Consider the following 21,735-nt stretch of genomic DNA (forward strand, 5'->3'; position numbering starts at 1 on the left):
GCATTATATATGATAGAGAAAAAACAAAATTGATATTTAAAATTTTATTTTTTTATATCATATGTTGAATAAATATAACAATATAATATATGGTTTATGCGCATGATATAAATCTAAAAACATTTTCCAATAATCCACTCGTCGTATTCACTCAATCAAAATATGTTTTAACGATCGTTATTAAGTAAAAAATTCACGCAGGTGAATCGTTTCTGAAAGTAAGTTTGTACGCGTGTAGCACACGACGTTTCAAGACAAACGCGCGTATCGGTTTCAACCGCAGTAGGTACACGTATGCTAAATATTTTTATTATTATTTTTTTTTTTTTTTTATTACAAAAATATATTACTATTATTTTTATCATTATTATTATTATTATCGTGGTAAGAAGGGCTGAATAAACACGCGAAAAATGACAATATATAATAATAAAAAATACAACGTCATACCGTCGGTGTGCAGCGTGTTATAGGTAATACGCATTATTCCAGTTTAATAACGGCTATATGAATTCGGTCCATTCGGATGAAAAAAAAAAAAAAAAAATGAATGGATGTAAAATTAAAAACGAAATCGTAGATACGGGCTTTCGGCGGGCGGCGAACGTGTCACATAATAACAATAATAATAAAAAACAATAATACGAGTCGTAAAATCTCGTGCGCGTTGGCCTACGGTAATATTTTATTGCGGTGTTAGCGATCACTGTACGACGGCCGCGCCAAAGTTGCCCAAGCACCGGAGAGGCGGCCGCCGACGCGCACGGTAGCGCAGTAGTTCCGGATTACCCTCCAAGCGCGCCGCCAACCCGCGTAGTCCTGTGACCGCGTCAACTGTTCGCGCCGACGGACGACGACGAGATATTTCGCGCGATTTCCATATCCGTTTGCCATTCGAATAAAATTCCTCCGTCGTCTATCGTTACTATTATTTATTTATTTATTTATTTTTTTTGATTTCGTATTTCGCACGGTTTCGGTCGTCCGTCCGGTCACAGTGTAGTTGGTATTTACGTGCCGTTGTGAATAATACGCCGTGTGCGATCCCGCGCGGTGTCCGAGTGCGAGTCGGGTTTTAGCGTTTCACGAAGTCGGATGTGTGTGTGTGTGTGTGTGTGACTTGTTTTTATTTCGTCGGATTGTCGAGTTCGGTTATTTTTCAAAAAGTTTTTGTTCAAACGGATTATAATATTATTGTACTTGACAGATTTTGAATAGGACCGAACAGCCAAATTTACCGATGCCGGTTTCCTGATTGTGGTCAATAGGTAGGTAGGTACCTAGTTATTACGTGGATATTCAATACTATTTATTTTGTAGATATTAGAATAAAACACGAAATGTTGGTATGAAACGAGTTGTTTTTCCTCTGCGTATACAATAATATACATCGATATGACTAATAAATATTATGACTTGTCTATGATGATGCCGAATTAAACTTTTTTTAAACGAGTGATTTATATAGTATATACTATATATATATATATATATATATATAATATATTATATATTGTGTATATTAAGAAAAACATCACTATTATACCTCAGAGTAATTGGTTCTTTTGACTGTTTATAATAGACTAGGTATAATATCTGTTAGTATCCTTCAAAATTGGCCGAAATCGTGCGACGATGACTTGCATACCACGTTTCACGGACCGACGAGTTTATTACTATAATTTCTGAAAAACTTCTGTATGATGCTTACTGAATTTAGTTATAACATGTGTTCGCATTATACACTTCCACTTAATATTATTACGTTTAAAAGTTACCCGCCCGTCTGATATAGAAGAATAATGATACTTATTACTCTATATTTTCCATATTGCATATTTGCGGAGAACAGCTATTTTAATATTTGAAAAATAAGTAATTTACCACATAATAAAAGTTCTATCGTTGTGATTATTTAAAAAAAAATTTAAACTATCAAAAAACTTATTCACCAGATAAGTATTGAACGATAAAAAAAAAAAAAAATGAGAAGCACTGGTGGAGTTCACTCGATGGTAATTGACGTTAGGTGATGGGTTACTTCCGTACTGGATTCCCATGTGTGCGTGTGTGTTTTTTTTATTTTTTATTTTTCGTCCATTGTCCGTGACAACGAATTCGGCTGGTGTAGCTTCTACAGATCGCAATGATCACATGTGTATTATAGTTGGAGTGTAGGCATTTAGTTTAATGGAATAAATATTAAGTTAACTATACGATGTTATGCTAACGTATACTACACGTTCAAAGTTATACGTGCTACACGATTCATTGGTTTTTGTAGATTGAAAGTTAGAATTAAAACGCCACTTATAGTGTGATATTTATATTTATCCTTAATTTGGAATTTGGTTCTTAAAATGCTTTTAGTTTTTTTTTATTCAGACACAGATTGTTTATGATTAAAGTATTAATGTAAAACTATATTTCAAATACTGAACGATATTGCAAAATAACCAAACGGGAGATTAGTTTTTTATTCGTTTTTCTTATTTCTGAACATCATTCCTATTTTAGGCAGCAAAGTGATTCAGACATTTGTATAGAATTCTTTATAGTCTCTATATTGATCGAGAAATAGACTAGTACGCAACTATGTACGAGGTCAGGTACAGTAAATTCTCAATAACTTTTGAAGAAATTGCAAATACTTTTTAGAAATTAAATCCTACTACAGCTATAAAATTAAATTTGTAAACACTTTTATTGGAGATAACAGTAAAACTGTCAAACTGAAGTACAAGTGTTTTAAATTTGTCAATGTTTAATAAAATAAACTTTAATGTACTTATATTCAATTTAATTAAAACAATTTATAAAATATGTATTTGCAAATATTTAAGATTTCATTATGATAATATGCATTTATTTTATGTGATTCGGTTATTTAAAAAAATATATTCTGAATAAATAATTTTTAAACTATTTTTTAATGATGCATCTAATAAAGATTTAAAAAAATTGTTTTTAAAAGATTATGAAATAAGTATTTGGAGATAAATAACAGTATTAAAAAATGTACTAATTTAGTATATTAAAGTAGTTATCTATTTATATCGTATATGTACATTTAATTATAAATTGTTAGTATTGATGAAATATTTATAACATTTAATAATTACGCTTTTTTAAATATTGGTTGGACGTTTAAAAAAGTATTTATCTTTTATACCTAATCGAATTGATACTAATACATCAACAGTATATTATATATTAGAAAAACTACTTAGGTATGTGATATGGCAATATCATCTTAGCATACTTTATAATGCTTAACAAAACAATATAACTACAAAAAAAAAAAAAAAAACAACAACAAAATAATTGCAATATTATATATAATTAATTAACAATATGTTAGTAATATAAATGGTGTAATTAAATACCTAATAAGCTTTTGATTAATTAATTAAATGTTCTTATGTTATGATTATGGTATTTAATTTAAACTGTAATAGTATTTAATGAATTAATAGTATTTGTAATCGAGACATTAATAATAAATAAAGACTTATAATTAATTATAATTACTCAATTAACAAGTATTATTTAGTAATAATAACGAATAATGCATATTGTAATATGCATAGTTAATATAAGAAAAATAATCTCTAACCTTATACGTTAAGTGGAAGTTTTGACGTAACAAATCACTACAATATTATAAAATATTTTTTTAGTTTGATTACCTATAGCTGATATAAAAAAAAACAATAAATAAATTTAACTCAAATGAAGATTTAGAATTGTAAATTTTTATTTTATATTATAATCTCCTGAATACTGTATTTCAAGGTACAATTTTTTGCTGTTTAATTTTATACTTGAGTTTCTATAGGTACACATATAATTAACTATTTTATTTACTATAGAGTAGTAGTCTACACACTACATATAGATAATTTAACAAGTTCGTGTCTAATCTAATACTTTTTGATTTTGAGTCTCAGACATTCTAAAAACTGTAAGTACTTTTCTGGTACACTATTAAAAATAAAAAAAGTCGTAACATATTAAAACTAGTAGATAGGTGATTTAACAGTTTTAAATGAAATATGTCAACATCATGTACTGAAAATAATCGAGTGTCGAGAAATTATTAACGATTCAACTATTCATACGTATCTAAGACAAATTTTATGTTTTTGCGTGACATATATTTGTCATAAAAAATACAATAAAACATGTACAATTTATATTTTTTAAAGTAAATTTATTTAATATTAAAAAATAGTAGATAATAATAATAGGTAAAAGATCAATATTTTGTTTATTTATTTTTTAATATACTCATAAAAATATTATAAATATATAATGATTACAAACAATTCAAAATTAACTATTATATTTATCACATAAAGTTCTAATTATGTTAATAATGATTCATATACACATTGCACTATTATAAAATACTATTTAGTTTTATTTTTTATTTTTTTGTATATTGTTTTCTAAACTATAATTTTTTTTTCAATTTAAGTATAATTTTTTTTGTATACAATTAAATATTATATGAATATTATTTTGAAGTTATAAACACATAAAAAAATGTATACTTTTTCAAAATTAAATTTTTGATACCGATGAATGTCTACACATGTTTATGTTCTTACTAATAATTAAAGGAAACAACAATATACCAAATATATCATTTCTAGTAATATCAGCTAATATTAAAGTTAACTTGAATACTAATGACAAGAAATTCTTAATATACAATATATGTAAATTAATCTTACAAAAATTAGTAAACTCTGAATCATATAAAAACATAGTATTTTCGTGAAGCTTTCTTAAAAATTTATTTTAAATTACATTATAATATTATGTTGTTATTTAAATTACTGATAAGTTTATATGTGTAATATATTATGTTATGTGCAATATGTACCAATATAGATGACTATAAACAAATAAATTAATATCTCTGTTATAAACTTCTAACGATTTTATTTAATTTATTAAATACGTTTTCAGTTTTAAAATTATACTAAATATTATTTTATTTTTTCATAAATACCAAGAAAAAATTGTGTTACTTTCAATTCTATAAATATTAAATGCTCGTTTAATTACTATTGATTATATTTAAATCTTAATATAATTGTATGTTTATATTTTAAGCATAACCGTATCACGTATAATAAATATACCTAAATGTGTGTGGCCAGATTAAATTTTAAGAAATTTGAGACAACAAAATTATAAATTATTTTGTATAATAATAAAAATGTTAATAGCAGATTGTACACCGTACATTGAAATCGTTAGTAAGTTTAAGTCTTTTAATAAGTGGGTAATCATTTTGTGACTTCTCATTAAAATAAAATAGTATTTTAAACGGTATGGTCACTACGTAAAAAATTAGTTAAAATAAAATTAAGACACTACAAAGTATAAAAACGTGCAAAAGTGTTGGTAGATTTAACACTCACATATGACTCGTATTAACAGAAATTAATTACGTACTGATGTATGAACTAATAAGCTATACATTAATATATTGAATATATATTAATATTATCTTTAGTAATTGTAGCTCTTGAAATTCAAAAATCATAACATGTTCCTAACTGTAAATGTAGTCAGAATTTAATTTTTAAATATTGTTAAAATAACTAATACTTACCATTAAATTTTATTCTAAATAAAAACCGATAACTGAATAAGTAAAATAATTATTATAAACACAGTTTTAAATTCCGGGACATTACTATGTAATAGTCTAAAACTCTAAAACCTGACAAATCGGTGTTCCGAGAAACTTTGTCTATGATGCCGGGACATGAGTTCCTACCGGAAACATCCCGAGAAATTCGGGATGAATAGCCAAACGAACCTAGATTAGATTATTATTTATTAACACTAAAAATGTCTTTTTAATTTTTCATCATGCGAGAATATAATTTTGTTTTCATCTTTATTGAGAGTCAGTCATTCATATAATCTATTTTTAAATAATTCATATACTATTTTTTTTTCATTTAACTTCTTTTAATCTTATCAATTATATTATTCTCTTAATTTATTATTCATTATTAATACATAAATATCGAATATATATTTCATATATTGTAAGTACTTAACTGAATAACTTAATAATTTTTTTTTTTTCAGTATTTCAGTGAATATTTAGTTATCAGATACCATTTATTATTATATTTTCTGTGTATATAATATTATAAAGGATATTTTTTTTAATTTTCAACATAATTTTATAGTGTATGTTTATATATTTTTAAATATATTTTAAAATCCTATACTTTTACTAATTATTATAAGGACACCGTTATTATTGGAATATACTATACGATTTATAACTTGAATTTGTATGATATGATTTGTAATTTTATTTATTAAGCAAATGCTAACTTTTTACGCACGGAATTACTAATCAAGATGACCTTGTTATTTATACACATTATTTTTAGCTTCTGTTAAATGTATTTATTTGGCGCAGTACGAGTGGTCAGAGCAATTAATTTGTGTGACAAAAAATTTAATTTTCAGAATTTTTTGGGAGTTAATATATTTTTTTTTTCTAAATTATTGTTCATACAGATCTTTTAGATAAATAATTAAATATTAAAATAATATATTTTAAAATGCATTAATTTGTAAATTTTTATTACTATCATTATATGTATATTAAAAATATATAAGGTTATGATTTTATTTGTAAATGTTTTGTTATTGTCATAATATATTTTTTTATTTAGCCATTTTTATGACCATAATGTAATGCATTTACTTATTATATTAATTTAACTTTAGAAACTAAAGATAGGTATAATCTGATTAATTTTAATTAATAATTCAAAATTAATTTGCTTTAAGTTGCTTTATTCTTTAAAGATTTTAAGTACCTATTTAAGAAAACTAAATTCCTAACCAACTATACACAAAAAATATAAATTATAATATAACCGGAGAATATAATTAAATCGTTTTTATTATTCTAAATGTATTTTAGAATTATGTAATTTATAAAAAAAAGCGGACAGTATACAGAAATTTGATAATGAGCACTAGTCTCGCTTCTAAAAATAATATATTTATATGTATATTTTTCATGTTCAATCATAATGTAATTTTAAAGACTGTCACTTTTTAACCAACTTTTCATTATAATAAAGATTTTTTGTCATGGAAAAGATAAATTATCAAATTATTATTATTACTCTAAAATATAGTCAAAACTTAAATGCTTTCCAATATTGTGGTATGTTTCAATCATTATATAATTATAGCATAGTTATATATGTCTATTTATGTTAAGATACATACATATTATTGTTGAATATTTATGTATATTTAATATGTGAATACAAATGAGTCACTAACTATTTTATATTGCATTGACATTACCTAACCTTAGCTATAGTTTAATATTGTTAATATTAGACAATGGCCACTGGCCTCTGTTTTTTATGGATGAGTGTCATAACTAAACATGAATATCTAAAATAAATATAAATAAATACTGTGCTAATTATGGCTAAGAAAATAGACAATATATTGTCAATGTACAATTTTAGTATTCACCGATAACTTACAGATAAAAATGCACATATATAATTAATGTATGGATTGACTTAGGTATAGTGTATCAGTATTTATTGTGCATTTAATTAAATTTTTATATTTAACACGCATAAAAAAATTCTCATTAAATTAAAAATATCAGAAGTAAAGCTAAGATAAACTATTATATAATATTACTTAAATAATTTATTATTTTTGTTTATAACTAATAAAATTATGTGTTAGGTAGTTATAACTATTATGACTTATAACTTATAAGTTATAAGTTATAAGATATTTTAGGGATAAAAATATATCTTTGTGTACTTATTATATATCATGTGCATATTATCTTTAATAGATCGAAGTATAGGATAAATAATTATTTTAATTAAAGCGTGTTAATTAAGAAAATTTACTTAACTTTTAATTTTAAAATGATTTATAATTGTACATTCCATGTTTTGATCACTGATTGACTTACCACGTATCTCATGAATTTTATAATTAAATTAAATATTTAAAACACCAATAAGTGTATTGTAAATTAAAAAAAAAATCATTTTTTGATTACAAATCAAGTATGTAAACATTTGTGCTTATTAAAATATACTGATTATCGAACTCAAAAATAGCAGAAAACGAGAATATATTTATGTGAATTTAGTTTTCGAGTTAAATATTTTTATTATTTTTTTTTAAGTTAATTTAAAATGAAATGACCGTTAACTTTGACTTCTTACCAACAATTAAAATTGATTTGAATGAAATTTAAAAACATTATATCACTTTTAAAATATTTGGATTTTTATAAGCTGTTAAAAAATTTTTCTTCTTCATTTATATCGATAAACATTTTTATATCAGTATTCAAGCTTGAAAATGTTGTACTGAGTTTCTTATAGGTATTTTTTATACGTATATATTTTTAAAATTATTGAATATAAATTGAAAATGAAAATAAAAAAACAACGATATTTTGCGTTTGAATTATAGTTATTTTGTTGAAATTCTAAAAATATTAAAAATTTTCACAATATGTATATTATTACAATTTTTGAACAATAATATTTTCAAAACATTAAAATACATTTAATGCTATTGATAAACCCCGATCTTTTTTAAAATATTTGACATACCTCCGTCATTATTGGATTATGAATAAACAATAATAATAAATATTAGGTATAATAATTCATTAATTAATAATAATATAATATTAAATTCCATAATTTTGTTAAAAATATAATTTATACACCGTATTATTAATAGAAAAACAAATTACTAATAGTTATATATATATATATGCATTAAAATAGTCTTATAAATATAAACACATAACAATAATAATATACTTAATATACAATATGTTGTAGTATAATTGGCTCAAAAATATTTTTCGTGTACATTGACTTATTGAATTAAAATAAAATACACGTATACAGACTACAGTGACCTTCTCAACTTCAAGGCACTCTTAAAATCTATTATACAGTGAAGTGAGTTCCCTGGTTTTTAAATTATGTTGTCTATGTTTTGCATATACCAAGCGCCGTAATTAATTATTACTTATTAGTGTTATTTGTTTATACTATCTTCTCATGTTATAATATATTTTATGAAACCATATAAAATTAAATATTTGGAATTAAAGTTTATCTTTTATTATTATAAATCACATTTATATTTAAAGAATCATTGTTTATTGTTTTGTATTTTACGTTTTATTGTTAAAATATTGACGTTTTACTTTAGTATTTTGTACGATTTAAGATATTGTGCTGATTACCTAATGCTCTATTGTAAAAAGCTTTCAAATTGATTTACGAAGTGACTATGTAAATAAGGTGTAAAAAATAACAACTAGTGCCCATATGTCAACATTTAGGACTTATTTCATACTATTTAATGTATACCTACCTATATTATGTATAGGTTTACAGTCCATTATAATATTACCGTTTGGAATGTTTCACGTTTTTTTTTCTAGTCGTTTCACCAGTAGCCGATACATTACTAGTAAATAAAAAAAAAAAACTTTGTATAATTTTTTGAGCTAACAAAGTTTTAGGTGCAACATATTTTTTTATATGTAATTTATATTATCAACGAGCGAGAATGATATTTTTTTTTTTGGGTTGATTTAAATCTATGAAAATTGCTTACATGATTAATTGTTTACAAAGCCATTTATGAGTTATGCATTATGACTGTTTATTTTTATAATTATATTTAACAATAGTTTTAAAACACGTGGCATTTGACAAATGTTAAGATATTAAACGAAAATAATAATTTATATATTACTGATCTTGTAGAATCTTCTACTCGTTATTCATATAGAACAATTTATAGTTTAAATCAAGTATGTTGAACGAAAAAGGTTAAGTTCTAATTAAAATTATCATTAAGTAAAATTAAGAAATCAGTAAAGAAAAATTGTAGTATAGAATGTAAAAAATGAAATAAACATTTCCGATTCTTTGTTAATATTACACCTTGAGTATTCGATTTAGAATCTCTTTTTTTTGTAATTATTGTTGGTGATTATTTTTTCTTCTTTTAGTCTTAACTTCAGTGTAAGTGTATAAATATAATCTTATAACGTTGGGAAATATTAAATTAGGTTTAATGATACTATAGTTTTTTAATATAAATAAAAAATAAACCATTTTATTGATATAAAGGTTAGGTTACTAAAATTTGTAATATATGTATATATAGGTATATATATATATATATAAATGTACGTAGTGTACCTACTAAAAAAGTAATTTATATTATGTTCAGTGTGAATGTTTTATTTTAGAATATGATTGGGTTCACTAAGTTATTAAAATCACTATGGTTTTGATCTTTGATCTTTCCATCTTGAAAAAATAAGGTAATAAATATCCCTGAGTGCAAATTTGATCCTATTATTATGGTTTGTTTTACAATCATTTTTATGCATTAATTAATTATCATTTATATTTATATCTTACAAGAAAAGGCTTGTATTTACTATATATGTACAATAAATAAATAATAGGTATATTCAATTTTAGTTTGTGCATATAACATAAGTATAGTAAAACTACTTTATTGAATAGAGTCTAAATTTAAATCATCTTACTAATACAAATAATTTCATGATATACTATCATATAAAACTTTTAGTTATCATGTATCAAAAAATACAAAACTTAAAAAAAAAAAAATATAAGTCATTATAATATTTACTGTATATACTTAGGGATGTTTAAAGTTTAATATGCCTATAGATTTTATATCTTAGAGCATTGTTATTTATAATTTTTATTTGTATTTTAAAAAATACCAAAGTTAAAAAAATATAGAATTTAAAAAAAAATAAAATGTTTCATATTCATTTTTATGATTGATAATCAAATAAAATAGATGTTGAATAATAAATAAAATATTGTTTATACGGCTTCCGCAATCAATGTATTTGTTAAAAATCATTGTCATTGTCAGAAAAGATATATTATTCTGTAATACCTATCTCAACGAGCTTAAAGTTGCTTTATAGTGTGTTTTCCCGTAATGATTACTGACAATTGTTCTTTACTATAATTAAAAAGTTTAAAAATTATGTAGTAATAGACCAAGGATTTCAAAGGTTAAAATTAGTTAAAAAACTGAATTTGATAGAATTTTTAATTTTAAATAGGTTTTTAACCTATCATTGTGTTATAACTTTGAAATGAGAACTGTTTAGTATAGTATATTGTAAAATTAGATTAGGCTGGAAATGTGATATAAAATTATCTTTTATAAGTTTGAGTAGTTGAATAGATCGCTATTGATATTGAACATTATTAAAATTTCTTATTTTTGATTAGGGTATTTATTTTACACATTTATTAACTTGTAAGTAAAATTTGAAGTACTTATAAATTGTAGATCGTTTTCATGATAAAGTTACTTTAGCTATTATATGTATTTTTTTCTATATAGATTTTTTTTTTTATAAAAATATGGATAATATACCATAAATAGGGTATATCATACATAACAGTAGATATGTGATAATATATCATAAATAATATATTATAATATGATATAAGTATTTAATCTATAAATACAAGGAATTTATAATAATTTTTTTTAATAATTTTCATAATTGTATAATATGTATCTACACATTGATTACGTTTCAAAAAATAAAACGTAAAATGTTTAGCATTATTCTTGTCATTTGAACTTAAGTTTTATTTTTTCAAATTTATAATTTATATGTTTCAACATTAAATATATGTTTTAAAGTATATATATTATTATTATTATATTTAGTGAATATATTATTGCTTATATAAGTGTAATTCTTTTGTTAATAATGTTTTTAACATTATTTGAAAATTTATTGAAGTATCACATACGTATAATATGCTTTTTTATTACAATGATTCTTATTTTTTATTATAAACAATTTTGAGAATTGGCTAATTACTCAAAAATGCAACATACAACTAAACATTATCAAAGAGTCTTATTTATGAGAAAGGTCGTTTTGTATTTTATCAATGTGTAGTCTTTCAATATAAAAAAAATATGAATAGGTAATAACGGAATTATTTAAAAAAAAAATGTCAGCGTCGTGGGCTTAACCGATCTCCAGTGAGAGGTTTTTAAAACGCGATGATTTATTATTGTTTTCAAGTTTAATAATAAAACATACTATAGGAATATTCACGTACTTTTTTATACTATCCGCTATTCATTAAACATAACATTGCAGTAGTTGAGTTTTTAGATCAAATATAATCGATACAATTTATATTCAATATCAATCTAAAAAGTTAATAAAAATTAATATTTGAATAATTTAATTTTTTTACATTCCGATTGTAAAACTATTTAATTAAAATATTATTTTTTCTCCTGAATAAATAAATGTACAATGCAATATAATCGAAGCAACAAAAGTTTAAAGTTCTTCATCTGACAACAAAAACTGCTATAAATAGTTTTAACTAGGTTCTTTATTATTTTAGGTAAATTAAATTTTCGATATGATTTAATTGTCGTAATTATATAATTATAATATAATATTATTATTATAGTTACTATTTATAATAATTTAAAGTTTTTATTTATATTTGTCGCAATGTGATACAAATACAGATGTTAAAAATTGTATTATTTATTAATAACTTTATTAAAAATTATAATTCTGACAAATATAAAATTTTTAGTTAGATTATCAATGGTTATGTTTACTTCAATACTTACGGGAGACATTTCAAATATATTTGTTTAATGAGATTGACCTAACCTAAATATTATATAAACAATATTTCAATATAAGAATTTTATGATTTTATAAAACGATTCATAGATTAGGTTAGGTTCTTATTTAAATTTAATAAAATGAAAAATGTTTTCACCTTTATTTATTCGTTTATCTTACTTCAATTTTATGCATGTAACTTAATATGAAATTATTGTGTAATTTTGTATGCTTGATTTGTTGGAAACAGTTTCAAATATAATATTTTATTAACAGAATCATCACATTCGTCAGTGCTACTGGATAACTACAGTCTTATAGTTTTATCTGAAATTAAGTTCCTATAATAATTATATAACAAAAATAAAAATTACTTATAATTATGTCATTAATAGACTTAAGACTTACACGAGTTTTCTATTTCTTAATAAGTTTGATCTTTATTTTATTTTTCACTTGTATCAATTCTTTTGTACTTTTATTATTATAAAATCATTTTTATCAGTTCAAAGTAATGATCCAATTTACCCTTTCCATCTTTGTGGATAATATCAAATAAATCGTTTTGCTTTAAAATAATTAATAAACTGTGCATTTTTATTCATTTTCATTAAATTTTTCCTTTATTCTAACTTCAGCAAATTTCTTCATTCCTAGTATGGATTCCCCAACATTTTTGAACATTTTCGTTTAGTTATCGCGAGTATGTGTGGTTTTTTGAAAAAAATCGTTTTTTAAATCATTTAAGTAGCACTATGATGCACATTTAGCTAACTTTTGACATATTGCATAAATGCCAAAAATAATACCAAAAAAATTGATGGTTATTCGTTGTTAATTGTTTTATTTGTATGTTTTCAATTAAAAAAAATATATATTTTGATTCATAAAAACTAGTTTTAGTAGCTATTTTAAATTCGTTATAATAAAACGTATGTAAGTATAAAATATTAAAAATTAAACTAATTACAAAGAATATACTTACATATGGTAGTTGTTGTATGTCAACTGAAAGTTGATGACCAATAACTATCTGAATTGACCAATTGTTAAATTTGATGATAATTGTAATGAGCCTAAAGTTTAATTTACAATATTGTACAAAGACAAATAAACGTAGTAGGTATTTTTATAATTACTGTTATACATAGATTCTATTAAAGTTTCTTGTATTCTACACTATACTATACATTATATCGTATAATACAACATTTTACATTTGTTGAAATTACATTATACAATGTAGTACATATATTGTATTCGTAGCAGTTAGAATAAATTGTTATAACTTAATTACTTTTAACATATTTTAAAAAGTTTAATATTTGAAATCAAATACGTACCTAAGTAACAAATTGTTATAGTCATCGTATTTTTATTTTTATTTTTTTTTTTTTTAAGACTTTTTTCTATAAATATGTTTGATTATTTAAAAAAAAGCAACGACTACGAGTATCTTTCTATTATTAAAACTATGAGTTTTTTTTACTTAAGTTAAAGTTAATCAATATGTCTAAAATTTATTCACATTATAATTTTAGTAATGAAACCAATTTATAATAGGTAACTCAACATTTTACGATTTTTTATTTTATTTATGGTAAATTATCAGCTTTGTATTCACTTTTTATGAGATGGTTAACCTATGACAAACGAGTCGTAAAACGATATGTGCAAGTTATTTCAGTATTACTGCAGCTATTCAAAAAAAGATTATTCATAAATATTTTTTTAGATTCAAAAATAAGAAAAAAAGTCATACAATTAGTTGACAAGTAAAAAAATAAAATTTAACCAATTTTGTTTTATTTGTTCAATTATACTTAAGTGGTCTCATTGCGACAGATAATACCGATTATTCATCATGGGTATCAACAAGACACACGAAAAAACCTCGTGTTCAAATATCACCTATCTCTAAGGAAAATAGCACCTAGGCACGTAGTGAACGAGAAAAAACCAAAATATACGTTCGACATCATGAACATGTGTTTATACAAATTACTAACGAATTTGAGCTCGACATTTTTCAATGTCAAACGCTTGATGCAACATGTAAAAAATTAAACATTTACTGCTGTTAAAAATTGCTTAAGAAATAAATAACAACCTTAATCCAGAAAAATCACCAGGCTATGATGAAATTAATCCAAAAGTACTGAAATAGCTTCCAAAGGCTATCATTTATCTTATACACATATACAACGCTATTTTGCAGACGGGATACGTAACAGAATAATGGAAGCAAACAAAAGTGTTGCTTAAACCAGGAAAACCACATGAATATGTCACATAATACCGACCGATATCACTCTTTCCAAGTTTGTTTTAACTTTAGAGAAACTTCTGCTTAAACGCTTAAAACCGATTATAGTGAAAAAAATCTTATACCAGAATATGAGTTTAGATTTCGCAAGAGACATTCAACAATTAATTAAATACACTGATTCACTAATGTGATTAATAAAGCTCTTAAATAAAAAAAGTGATGATGTGAAATATTTCTTGATGTATAATACAGATTTTTGATAACATCTGACTTAAATGATTCCTTTTCAAACTGTGTGATCAATTGACTCATACCTGGTATGTAATTGTTGAATAATACTTTATTTACCGTCAAATTTGAGTTATATACAAAGAAGCTGTAAATAAAAATGACATATCAGTTGGAGTACCATAAAGTAGTGTTTTAGGACCTTTCCTACTTTATACGGCTTATATACAAAACTATGACAATACAACGTTAGCTATATTTTCCGACCATATAGCAATTAGTTTTGACACGTAAAAGCTAAATTACTGTAACTGATAACTACATAAGTCAATTGACTACACGAGACGTTAGAAAATTAATATCAAAGGCGATAAATCGATACACGTTAAATTTATATTTCGTAAAACCAAAAACATCAAAATAGTACTAAATCACACTAAAAGATTCAGCTAAATATATGAGAATGCACTTAAACTCTCGTATAAACAAACCATCACGCTTGTCAAAAAAAAAAAAAAAAAAATAAAGAAAAAATACGAAAATTGTATTGATTTGTCGGACATCGTTTTGAGTTAACTATTTAAAAACAAACATCTGATGTGTGTAGATATTATAAAACCAATCTGGATTCACAGAATTTAGCTGTGGGGTTGTATCAGTAAGCCTAACATAATGTAATACACCTATCACTGCAGCCACCGGTTCAAAAGAAACAACGCAATTCACCATAATGTGTAGCTCTTACAATGGCATACAAAATTCAAAGGTTTGCTCGTATGAGAAATTGCTATATCACCACGTCATAATCATTTATCATCCGATTATTAGATAACCTCAATGATATTATACTTTTAAGTATCTGAAATCATTGCGACTTAGTTTAAGATTTTAGATAAATGCAGAAGCCACAACATAAGATATTACGTCATCAACGTGTAAAGTATAAATAATTTATACCTAGTATATAATATGTATATTATATTATAATTGTTAAACATACTTACAAAGATATTTGGATCGTTTAAATAATTAAGTACCATGGAATTAAAAAAAAAATAAAAATAATTTATATGGCAAGTAGTTATAGAAAAGTTTACCATTATTACATTATGCAGAAGTATATATATAATTATATATTTATGTAAATTAAATAGAATGTGTAAATTTCAAAATAAAATGGGTAGATACTCCTAATATATCTGTTATATAATTTTATTAAATCATGATCAATACAAATAATGTGATTTAATTAATTTATATATATATTTTTTTTTTATTGATCTTATTTTACCCAGAAATTATGGTCATTTGTTACTATATATATTATACATAAATTTTGTTATTTACAGTGTTTTGAAAATTCTTACTTGAATATTATTACATTAGAAGTAAAAAAAAAAAAGTATTAAATCTAGTGATATATTATTGAATTGAGTTACAAAGATCTGTAGTTTTCAAAAATGTTATAATATTTATATATAATTTATTCATGTTTTAAATCATTATTAATTATATAATATGTATAAATATATGTTATAATTTTTATAATTTATATTTCAGATACTCAGTCGATTAAGAAATACAGGTAATATTTTTTTATATTATGCATGTTTTATTGGATATTGAATAGTAACTAAGTATCTATAAAGTTATAAGTTTGTGTAGAAATCAAAACAATTGACAAAAATTGTGAAGGCAAATTAAAAGTTAGGGTTGATAATAATTTGTTGGTTATAAATCAATGTATAATTGATAAAATAATAGCTTACATTATAACTATAAATATTTAATATAATTAACGAATAAATTTAGCACATTTCCTTTGTACAGGATTTCATCAAATATGTAATTCTCAATCTTCTATATTATAGAAACATTCTAAGGTGCGCTTACAAAGGTATAACATTTCTTTAAGAACTGCTATACTTAAAACGAAAAGATAATACATTTTTCTTGGTTATTATGAACATAATTATGTAGGTAGTTAAGTATATTATTATTTCTCATAAGTTTTTGCAGAACAGTAATTTTCTTAATTTGTTCCAGATTATATAACTGTAACTACTTTAATTAAAACACATACATTATATATTCATAACAAAATGTTTTACCAATTTGGAGTTTAATAATAAAAATATTGGGTATAGTGTATATTATATAAACAAATAAGATAGATATGCTCATTTGAAAAATCAATACTTTATACATTTTAAATCGTATAAAGTTATAGTTCGATAATTTTAAAGTTAAAAAAAAAAAAAAAAAAACAAATAATTAAGATTAACGATGAATATGGAATTTGATTTCTTAATTCATTATAATTTGAATGTGTGTTTGATCAAATCATTCTATTTTTGTATAAATTATTATAATTATTAACTATTATTTTTTATTACATAGTTTTTTGATTTATGCCAAAGAAAATATGTGTACCAAGTCACTGTAAAGCAATTAAATAAATATATATGTATTTTTTTTTTTTTTTAACAATGATAAATATTATATTATAATAAAACATATTACATTTATTTTTAAACATCCAATACATATAATATATAATTGTTGTGTAAATACGTTATTCATAATTTTAAAATACAAACGATTTGGGAATTAAGTAGTATGGAATTATTAACTAAGATTATTGCATTGATTAATATTATTTGTTCATCGTATTCAATATTTTAATTTCTTAATTATAGTAATGTGGACAATTAATTTTATTTCAATTGTCATATAATGGGAATTGTTTTAAATTTTGTATTCCCTTGACAGCCCATTTTAGTAGAAGGATTTGGTGTGATAGGAGGGGTATTTAACATTCTTGGCAGTCATGTACGGATACAACGGTACGCCAGGGACACGTTACCGCGTGTGGTATACCAATGAGTCTCTTTCTATCATTGTCCACTTTCTCTGCTACCATCATGCATCGTTTTGTAACGCACAATTCATCTTTATTACCTTATCTTTATGTTCATCCATCGTAAAGTTTAAACAGAATAAGCCAGGTAGTGCCACCTCTACCACAAATGCTATTAAAAGGGCCACGTACTTGAGAACCTCTCCCCTCCCATATTTTTTTGATAGTTACGTACCTTTCTTTTATATTTTTATCTATCCGTAATGATGAAAGTTACCAAAACAAAAAATAATCGTAATGAGTTTTTATAAAACATATACAATAATTGTTATTTTATTCAACTATTTATTAAAAAAATTAATTAGTTTAAAAAATATAATATGTCCTAATAAAACTTTTAAAGTTTAAAATAATCATTTATGGGTCTCACTCGCCAAATATTATGTGTTACTTTTAAATTATTCTTAAAATCTCATTTATAATGATAATTAATAATAAGATAATTATATTATTTTAATATTGATAAAAATAATACATTGTTATGTATATTTGTTTTTTTGCAAGTTTATGTTATATTTTTTTATTATTTGATTAGAGTTAACTGTTGACGTACGAATATAAAGATTTAGCAAAGTATGATTAAGTAGTTGACATAAATCATTTTCAATCCATCTACCTAAATTTGATTATTTTTGAGCTCTTTAATAGAATTTACCATTATAGCTTGAAATATAAAATAAAATTATAGTATAAACTTAAACAAATGTGTGTGTTCATTCAGCAATTTAAAATAAAGTAATACTAAACTTTACGTTTGAAATTATTAAATATTTTTTTTATTATTATAATTAAGTATTTTATATAGCAAATGATAATAATAAAAAAAATAATCGTGAAATACATTTTTTATTTTATTTTAAAACCCCAAATTGTGTATGGAATATGAAGTAAAGATTTCATTACTAACTATTTTTAACGTGAATTCATTTTTTAGTTTTACTGCTCAATTTTAGTTTTATACTCTATAGATTTGAATATAAATGTGCTTATATAAACGAAACCTTTGTCGAGTGATTTCAACAATGTATGTAAACGAATACTCTTTTTAGAATGTTGTCAATATGAAATACAAAATCCACATGTATACCTTTCAACATTAGTTAGATTTTTATAACTAAGAATATTTAACCATAGGCTTCAAGAGTTAGTAGTACATTTACAAAAACTTGATATAACAAAGATAAGAAAAATTTGAGTCAATTGCAATTATAAAGATAAAAATGGAAATAGTTATAGATATTTAGAAATAATAAGATTAGAGTTAAAAAAATATTTACAATTGTATGAGAAATTATCATACAGCAATATATACATAAAAAAAATATAAAATAACTTGAGGACAAAAAAACAAAACAAAACTCTTCTGGCCAGTTATTTAACTCGTTAAACAAACTAACACATTTATGAATGAAAATCTTCGAATAATTTCACATAATTAATTTTTTTTTTAAACTTCTTACTCAGTTCAATAAAAAAATATACTGTATTTTAATTGTAGACGATGAATTAACCACACAAGATATTATATTGTTTGTGTTTTGCCCATCATGGATATCCATCTTAGAAATTAAAAAATCACATGTGCTCGTGCATTTATAAATTCTTTAGTGGTCAATAATTAGTCATAACTTAAATAAATAAAATTTAATTATGAAAATATGATATATTATTTAACGTCATATTTTATGGATTTATCTGGCAGACCATAATAATAGTGAGATTAAACGCACTGTCACCATACAATAGTGAATCAGTTTTAGTTGTAATAACTTAGAGTTGAATTATGCCTTAGTAGTCGCAAACCTATTAAATCTGTTACTAACACATCTCATTTGCACACAACACAAAGTAATACTCAATTATTAAAATAAAGATTAATTATTCATTACAAAATGTTTATCAATTTTGGCTATGTTTACTTATAAAACAATCCTAGATATATTATTATTATCATTTTTTTTTTTTTTATATGTGTATTTTTCTAGTACAAACAGTTTTCTAAAGAGATTTACATTGTTCGAAGTATAATTTTAATCCAGGTGTTAAAGCGTATCACCAGATCACCAGATATACAGATGTGTTTATCTATTAGTTCTTTTAAAATGTAAGTTGCAATAACAAAGAATTATACAATAATTAATAGTTTTTTCAAATTGTCGATAAAAATTTTTTCTAATATATTTGACAATCACTAATCTTATTTTTTTAAATCTATTTTTTATACCTTAATAATTATAACTGAAAAGTAAAATTTCTTATGGACAGTAATATTATTTCATCAGATAAAATAATAATAATAATGATAAATGTAAATAAATATACACAAATACAAATAGCAGGCTGTACGTGTAATAAAAATTGCTGAGCAAAAAACACGATATAGCTGAATGCAGTATTCACATTAACACAAACAAAAATTTAATGGATTCATCAATTGAGTTTTCTCCATTATACATATTTTTTATGTTCATATTTATAGCTAAGAAATATAATATGGGCGATGGGCATGCCATGTTTATACAATGAAAACCTAACAACTCGTGATAATACGTTTGGAAAAACTATTCGACTTTAAACTTGCTCACCATAAAGCCATTTGTGTGCATAGAACTTCATCGAAAACTTTATCCAACTGTTTTTTTTTTTTTCAACGCTGACTCGTTAAAATATACTGGTCTTACTATAATATACTGAGTGAGCCAATTGATATAGTTTGAACGATATTATATATCATAGAAAACTTCCAATTGTGATATCCGTTATTTGTCCAAAATAAAAGCTAGAGTTTAGTGATTGAACAATAGGAGTCAACGATGCGACGACGAATTGTCTGATGCATGTGCCCCGAGAATTGTAACTGTAGAGTGTGATGCCATTTTACGTTGTTTGGCGGCAATACACTTTCGAGCACCGTTTTTCTTCATAATATAACGAGACACTTAATCGGAAGTACTACTCACTCCATTTGGACAATGGATGGCGATGAATCACAGCTATATACAGAATATTTCTAGATGGTTTTAATGTGAACTTGAGTTGAAAATTGATTGTACAAATGGTTCTAAAATAGATATGTGTTTAAATTCCAAAAATCAAAAATAATGGCTCGAGGATATCTACAGGAATGAAAAATAATAAATATACAGGTGCAAAAAAATGTGGTTTTTTCACCGATTGAATTGTTAACACTCATTGAATCGAAAACAAAATAAACTGATTAGTTCAGCTGAAGTAAATTATTTTTAAAATTAAATAAATGTAGATGTAAAATGTAATTATTTCGTATGCAAGAATCAATATGTGTATGTGTGTTTGTGTGCGTGTATGTGTGTGTGTGTGTGTGTGTGTGTGTGTGTGTGTAAATATATAAAAAACAGAAAGATATGATATTTGTTATTATATGGATATATATATCAAAATATGGAACCTTATTAATATTTCAAACAAGATTATGTTTATTACTTGACTTATTTTGTTTGTTTATTTTTAAATTCGTGTTTGGAATAATATTTAGTTAAAACTAATACATTCAAATACTTTTTTTATAACAAAGCTCTTTTA

General features: G+C 23.4%; 1 protein-coding gene across 4 annotated transcripts in view; it reads left to right on the forward strand.

Annotated features, from left to right (window-relative positions):
- Nucleotides 1-766: 766 nt before the first annotated feature.
- The window catches only part of LOC112600910 (octopamine receptor beta-2R-like), a 165,276-nt gene continuing 144,307 nt past the window's right edge, over nucleotides 767-21,735 (forward strand). Inside the window, exons 1-2 of one of the 4 annotated variants that reach the window (XM_025348260.1) lie at nucleotides 767-1,272; nucleotides 16,815-16,839. The gene's annotated coding sequence lies outside the window, so the exon portion shown is untranslated. The remainder of the gene's footprint in view (nucleotides 1,273-16,814; nucleotides 16,840-21,735) is intronic. The other 3 variants (XM_025348257.1, XM_025348259.1, XM_025348258.1) reach the window with 3 other exon arrangements.

This window comes from Melanaphis sacchari, unplaced genomic scaffold (assembly GCF_002803265.2).
Source record: "Melanaphis sacchari strain LSU unplaced genomic scaffold, SCAv2.0 Contig73_pilon_pilon, whole genome shotgun sequence".
NCBI classification, from domain to species: domain Eukaryota; kingdom Metazoa; phylum Arthropoda; class Insecta; order Hemiptera; family Aphididae; genus Melanaphis; species Melanaphis sacchari.